This window comes from Scyliorhinus canicula, chromosome 27, assembly GCF_902713615.1.
Source record: "Scyliorhinus canicula chromosome 27, sScyCan1.1, whole genome shotgun sequence".
NCBI classification, from domain to species: domain Eukaryota; kingdom Metazoa; phylum Chordata; class Chondrichthyes; order Carcharhiniformes; family Scyliorhinidae; genus Scyliorhinus; species Scyliorhinus canicula.
This window is the reverse complement of record NC_052172.1, coordinates 10,197,501-10,205,010: the sequence shown is the minus strand read 5'-3', so window position 1 is coordinate 10,205,010 and position 7,510 is coordinate 10,197,501.

The window sequence follows — 7,510 nt, the reverse complement described above, 5'->3', positions numbered from 1 at the left end:
CTTGCTGCATTTGGACAGGGGCTGCTTCATTATTTGAGGAGTGGCGAATGGTGCTGAACATTGTGCAGTCATCCGCAAACATCCCCACTTCTGACCTTATGATGGAAGGGAAGGTCATTGATGGAATAGCTGAAGATGGGCCGAGGAACCACCACAACCATCTTCCTTTGTGCCAGGTATGACTCCATCGAGTGGAGAACTTTCCCTCTGATTCCCCATTGACTCCAGTTCTTCCAGATCTCTGTTCTGCCATACTAGGTCAAATCATAGAATCCCCTCAGTACAGAAGGAGGCCATTTGGCCCATTGAGTCTGCACTGACCCTTCGAAAGAGCACCCTACCTAGGCCCACTCCCCGCCCTAACCAAAACATCCCTGGACACTAAGGGACAATTTTAGCACGCCCAATCCACCTAACCTGCACATCTTTGGACTGTGGGAGGAAACCGGAGCACCCGGAGGAAACCCACGCACACACGGGAGAACGTGCAGACTCCCCACATACATGGCGGACCCACACAGCGGGCATTTTTGTTGAATTCAATTTTCACCACCTGGGATTCGAACTCATGTCCGCCCCGAAGCATTAGCCCTGCGTCTCCGGGTTAGTCCAGTGACAATACCACAACACCGCCAACTCCCCTGGGCATCGAAAACATAGGCTACACCCCCCCACCCCCCACCCCCCAATCGCGCACGTTCCGCCGATAGGTGGCCCCGATCGCAATCCTGGCCATCCTGGAGGCCCCACGCTTCCGCGGGTGACGGAACCCCCCCCCCCCCCCTCCCCCGCCAGGGTGGCAGCAAACCAGGTCCGCAGCCGCCCCTCCGAGCTCCGGCGGCTGGAACCATAAGTGAACCAGGCCGGCGGGAATTCGGGCCAGTTGCCGGCGGCGTATCGCCGTGGGGGCCTCTTCAATGGCCCCCGACCGGCGCCACGTCGACCCGCGCACGCTGCGCGCGATCAGTGGCGATTCTCAGGTCCCCGGAGAATCGTGGGAGCGGCGTCGGACCCGATCGCGGGCATGACGTCATTCTCCCCCTCCTCGCCCGGAGCGCGATTGTGGCGCGGGATCGGAGGATCCCGGTCCTTATCTTCTTTCCAAATACCTCCAAGGCCTGCATAACCTCGTAACCTTCCGCACAGCTGAGGCTCACTGGACAGCTCCCCTTCACCCTGAGGCTGTGGGTTCAAGTCCCAACCTCACAACAAGGGTGTCAAAATGAAGCCGAACACTTGAACACAGTTACTGAGCGCGTGCTGCGCAGCCTGAGGTGATGTCTATTAGAATTTGTACCTGGGTGTATTAGTGCGCAGATCATTGAAGGTCATAGGACACTTCACCTGAGGAAGGAGCCGCGCTCCGAAAGCTCGTGTTTGAATCAAACCGTTGGACTTTAACCTGGTGTTGTAAGACTTCTTACTGTGCTCACCCCAGTCCAACGGCGGCATCTCCACATCATAGGACAGGTGGAGAGAGCAGTTAATGAAGCAGAGAGCATCCTGGGCTAATAGAGTACAAGAGCGAGGAGGTTACGCTGAACTTATACAAAACACTAGTTAGCCCTCAGCTGGAATATTGTGGACAGTTCTGGGTGCCACACTACAGGAAGGATGTGAACACATTGGAGAAAGAGCAGAAGAGGTTTACAGGAACGGTTCGAGGGGTGAGAAACTTCAGCGAGGAGGAGAGATTGGAGAGGTTGGGACTGTTCTCCTCTGAGAGAGGAAGGCCGAGAGAAGATTTGATCGAGATGTTCAAAATCATGAGGGGTGGCTGGAGAGAGTAGACGGGGAGAAACTGTTCCTGCTCGGGAAAGGATCGGGAACGCGAGGGCAACAGATTTAAAGTGATTTGCGAAAGGAGCAAATGCGATGTAAAAACTATTTCACAGGCAGCACGGTGGTGCAGTGGTCAGCATTGTTGCCTCACAGCTCCAGGGTCCCAGGTTCGATCCCGGCTCTGGGTCACGTCCGTGTGGAGTTTGCACATTCTCCCCGTGTCTGCGTGGGTTTCGTCCCCACAACCCAAAGATGCGCAGGGTAGGTGGATTGGCCGCGCTAAATTGCTCCTTAATTGGAAAAAATTAATTGGGTACTCTAAATTTATTTTTAAAAACTATTTGACACAGCGAGTGGATGGGGTCTGGAATGCGCGGTCTGGAAGTGCGGAGGAGGCAGCTTCAATCGAGGCTTTCGAGAGGGGATTGGATGATTATTTGAATAGGAACAATATGCAGGGGGGCGCGGGGGGAAAGGCAGGAGAATGGTACTGAGTCACGAACAATTCTGCGCCGGAACAATTCTGAAATTCTGTGTTAAACCGAGGTCAAGTCTCCCTCTCAGTGGATGTCATTTTGAAGAGGATCATGGGTGTTATCCCTGGGGAGCTGACCAATAGTTAGCCCTCAGTCAATGTGACGGAAGCTGATGATCTGGCCATTATCGCGCTGTTTTTCACGGGATCTTGCTCTGCGCAAATTGGCTGCCGTATTTCCAACATTACAACCAGTCATCACACTTCTGAAGTAATCCAGTGACTGAGCAAGTGGTGGAGACCTGCGGGAGGTGGGGGGGGGCACATACGGCCCATTTGGGCTCCGAGTGCAGCCCCCATGAGACATTTTGTTGACCGTTGCCCACGCGCGGGGTCGCCACATTCCTCTGATTCCCGTCCGTGTAGTTTTTTTTCCTGCCGGTATGGCTGAAGTGATTCGCTCGTCAAGCGAGGGCGAGTGAAGCGAGGATGAGTGAAGCGAGGGACGAGTGAAGCGAGGGACGGGTGAAGTGAGGGGCGTGCTGATTGCTCACAACATTGAGTGCGAGAGCCGTGCGCTCCCTCTGCTTCCAAAGTGTAAATATTAATTTGTTTTTTTACCATTTGAAGTTGGTGACAGTTCTATTAATGTACAAATGATTGAGCATTTTCTACAACTCGTTATGAAATATTCGGCGTGTATTACTTGTATTTAATCTTATCCGTGGGGTCATGGTGAGCGAACAAGCCCCGATTTCCATCCTGCGGTCTCACGGAGATGAAAGAGGGCCTCTCGTGCGGCCCACTCGCAGGCCGAGGCTTCGGGACGCCCTGCAGGTGTGTGTGCGGCGCTGCATAAACGCCAGTCTGTTTATTCTTCCTGATCAGTTTCTGGGTTCTCCACTAGCCGAGGGCTAGCGGGCCACCGGGAGCCGCAGTAAAAACCGCTCGGCTAAAGTTGGCTCAATTTAGGCCGGGCCTACACAGCCAGGCCTTTGACGATTGAGACATTCCTGTCATAAACACGACCAGCCTGGCTTCTCGCACAGTCTCTGTGTGAAGTGGCCACTCATTGTCGATGGACGCATGATCTCATCCAGCGATTTGGGTTGGAGCCGAGATTAGAACATTTGCCTGCACTACAGCTAAGTCTGGGATGATGTCATTGTGCAAGCGATTATCTGACTCCCTGTGGAGTATTTCCAGATGTGAATATATAAATACATATATATATACGTACCTCATTATTCACATCAGCCATTTTCAGGTGTCCTGTTTTTTGAACAGGAACATTTAAAAAAAAAATCCCACCTCATTCTACCAGGTTAGATTGAACCTGACTCCGATGGTGGGAGGCGAGGCAGAAATTCCTAATGACACCGTGGATACAGGGTGAGAGTTCACTGGGACAGCCTGAAAAAAATGGGATGGTGACTTGACTCTCAATGGCCCGACTCACACATGAGACAGAAACGTAGAAACGAGGAGCAGGAGTAGGCCATGAGGCTCTTCGGGCCTGCTACCCCATTCAATAGGATCCTGGTTGATCCTTGCTCTCAATGACATATTCCCGCATTCTCTCCATAGCCCTTCACGCCATTAAAATCTTAAACTATCTCTTTTTTGAACACTTTCAGTGACTTGGCCTCCACAGCCTTCTGTGGTGGAGAATTCCACAGGTTCGCCAAGCTGTGTGTGAATTAATTGTTCCTCATCTCAGTCCTCAATGGCCTACCCTGTATCCAAGACCATGTCCCCTGGTTCTGGACTCCCTAGCCAGGGAAAACACCCTCCCTGAATCTCGTCTGTCCAGCCCTGATAGTATTGTATATGTTTCAATCAGATCTCCACTCATCCTTTTGTAAAAATAACATAATCTTTATTATTGTCACAAGTAGGCTTACATTAACACTGCAATGAAGTTACTGTGAAAAGCCCCTAGTTGCCACATTCCGGCACCTGTTCGGGTACACAGAGGGAGAATTCAGAATCTCCAGTTCACCTAATAGTACGTCTTTCGGGACTTGTGGGAGGAAACCGGAGCACCCGGAGGACACCCACGCAGACACGGGGAGAACATGTAGACTCCGCACAGACAGTGACCCGAGCGGGAATCGAACCTGGGACCCTCCGGCACTTCTTTGGACTGTGGGAGGAAACCAGAGCACCTGGGGAGGGGAGGAGGGCTGTTGGAGCATGGACCAGGTCATCGAATCCTAGAATCATAGAATTTCGGGCAGCACGGTGGCGCAGTGGGGTAGCCCTGCTGCCTCACGGCGCCAAGGTCCCGGGTTCGATCCTGGCTCTGGGTCACTGTCCGTGTGGAGTTTGCACATTCTCCCTGTGTTTGCGTGGGTTTCACCTCCACAACCCAAAGATGTGCAGGGTAGGTGGATTGGCCACGCTAAATTGCCCCTTAATTGGAAAAAATGAATTGGGTACTCTAAATTGCAAAAAAAAAATCATACAATTTCTACACTGCAGGAGGAGGCCATTTGGCCCATCAAGCCTGCACCGCCACCCCCCTCCCCCCCCCTCCCTCTGAAAGAGCACTCCACCCAGGCCCACTCCACCGTCTCCCCATAAGCCCACCAAAACTGCACATTCCTGGACACTAAGGAAAAATTTAGCTTGGCCAACACATCTAACCTTCAAGGAGAGGAGAAATCAGAGCACCTGGATAAACCCACGGGGAGAACGTGCAAACTCCACACAGACAGTCACCCGAGACCAGAATCGAACCTGGGTCCCTAACGCTATGAAGTAGCCGTGCTAACCACTGTGCCGCAAATGGGCCAAATAACATGCTTCTGTGCTGTAAATTCTATGACGAATGGTCATTCAGGCAATGCACAGGACCACCTGCCCATTGGGTGGTATCGCATTGAGAGAGGACCATCTCAGGGCAGGGCAAGGAAGGGTAGAAAGTGAAGAGTAAAGTAGAAGAATAGATGAGCAGTGAAGTTGGTAAAGTGGACGTTTCATCTTTTGTTGTTGGCGTTTCCCTTGCTCGACAGCGTTGAAGTACTTGATGGGGCACTAGACAACGATTGGAGGTCTTGTGGCGCAGTGGATTAGCAACCCTGCCTCTGAGCCAGACGCTCCCTTTTCAAGTCCCACCCCAGGACTTGACGGTCAAGGAAGATGCGTTCTTAACGCAGCCAAAGAGGCTGAGCATCTACACACCAATGGCTGGCGGTAAGAGCGGGAGAGACTCCTGGTCAGCCATGCTTGATGTGGAGTGGCGCCCCCTCAAGCCTGGCGACAGACTAGCGACCTGTTCCAGGGACAACCAGTTATGGAAACGGGCAGGGAGGCTTTTATGGAGGGTTGGTTCAGACTCGATAGGCCGAATGGCCTCCTGCTGCACTGCAGGGATTGTATGATGGGTAACCCCAGGACGCAGGTTCAAGGTCATTGGTGGAGGAGTCAGAGGGGAGATGAGGAGAATGGATTTTACCCTGAGTGTTGGTGTGAGTAGAATGCTGCCAGGAAGGGCTTTGGAAACAGATCCTGAGGCAATCGGACAAATTCTTGTGGGGGGGAGGGGGGGAATGTACAGGATGATGGGCAAAGAGGAGGTAGATTAGGTAATTGGATATTTCCTTAAAAGGGCCAGGAGAGGCACGGTGGAACGAATGGAACATCGCTCCTTCTCATTCCGAGTGTCCAATTATTACTTTTCCTTGAAAGTACTTACTCTTACTGTTGGGTTGGCAGACAACTTACACCTCAAATCTCATCAATGACACACGAGGGCGGCAGGTGGTGTATTGGTTAGCACTGCTGCCTCACAACGTGATGTGAAATCCTTGTCGTTCAATGTCACCAAGATAGGGTGCACTAGGTGGCAATAGCGAGTTTCAGTGCCTCTTTAGTGACGAATCTGATCCATCGAATTCCTACGGTGCAGAAGGAGGCCATTCGGCCCATCAGGTCTGCACCGATCCTGTGGAAGAACACCCTATCTAGGCCCACACTGTCATCCTATCCCCATAACCCCATAACCCCACCTAACCTACACATCCTTGCACACTAAGGGGCAATTTATCATGGCCAATCCACCTAACCCGCACATCTTTGGACTGTGGGAGCAAACCGGAGCACCCGGAGGAAACCCACGCACACAAGGGAAGAACGTGCAGATTCCACACGGGCAGTCACCCAAGGCTGGAATTGAACCCGGGACCCTGGAGCTGTGAGGCAGCAGAGCTAACCACTGATTCTGATCTTCTTTGCAAAATGCTCAATCATTTTGGATCCAGAGATTCCATAAAAACCCATCGAGTCTGCACCGACCCACTGAAAGAGCACCCCACTTTGGCCCACTCCCCCGTCCTCTCTCTGTCACCCCATAACCCCACCTAACCTGCACATCTTTGAACACCAAGGGATGATTGGATGTATTGCGGGTGACTTTGGCCTGCGCCCTGCTCTGATCCAGACACCGTGGGTTCAAGACACAAATCCAGAGACTCAGTCACAAAATCTGGCTGAGATTCGAGCGCTTGATTGGAGGACTGCCGACCAGGTGGACGTGACACACCCTGTGACACTATTCGAAAAAGACCCGGAGAGTTCGCCAGGTGCCTTGGCCAACATAAATCCCTCAATCAACATCACCAAGAATGGATTAAGTACTCATTAACCCGTTGCTGTCTGTGAGCTATTCAAACCTGTCTGACAACCATGGAGGAAGCTGTGCAAACGCAAATCTTTCTTTGTTGGTGAATCCCGCCCTTTTTTTGAGGGGAGCTAGTTGATTGGCTGACCGCCTTGCGGATTCTGCCCTGAGCGTAACTCTCAGATTTCCCAAATGGACCCGTGTCCTTCCCCCAGGTACGGAGTGGGGTCGAAGACATGGGTCTCTGTGCTGCTGGCGTTAAACGTGAATCCCAGGGCAGCCCGGTGGCGCAGTGGGTTAGCCCTGCTGCCTCACGGCGCCGAGGTCCCAGGTTCGATCACGGCTCTGGGTCACTGTCCTTGTGGAATTCGCACGTTCTCCCCATGGTTTTCGCCCCCACAACGCAAAAGGATGTGCAGGGTAGGTGGACTTGGCCATGCTAAATTGCCCCTTCATGGGAAAGAACGCATTGGGTACTCTAAATTTATTTTTTTTAAAACATGAATCCCCAACGACTGGAGAATTCCAGCACTGGTGACCTAATACGTTGGGCAAGGTATTCATCACCCCCCCCCCCCCCCCCCCCCACATACTCACACACACACACACGGTGTGGGTTGCGGCAGTGA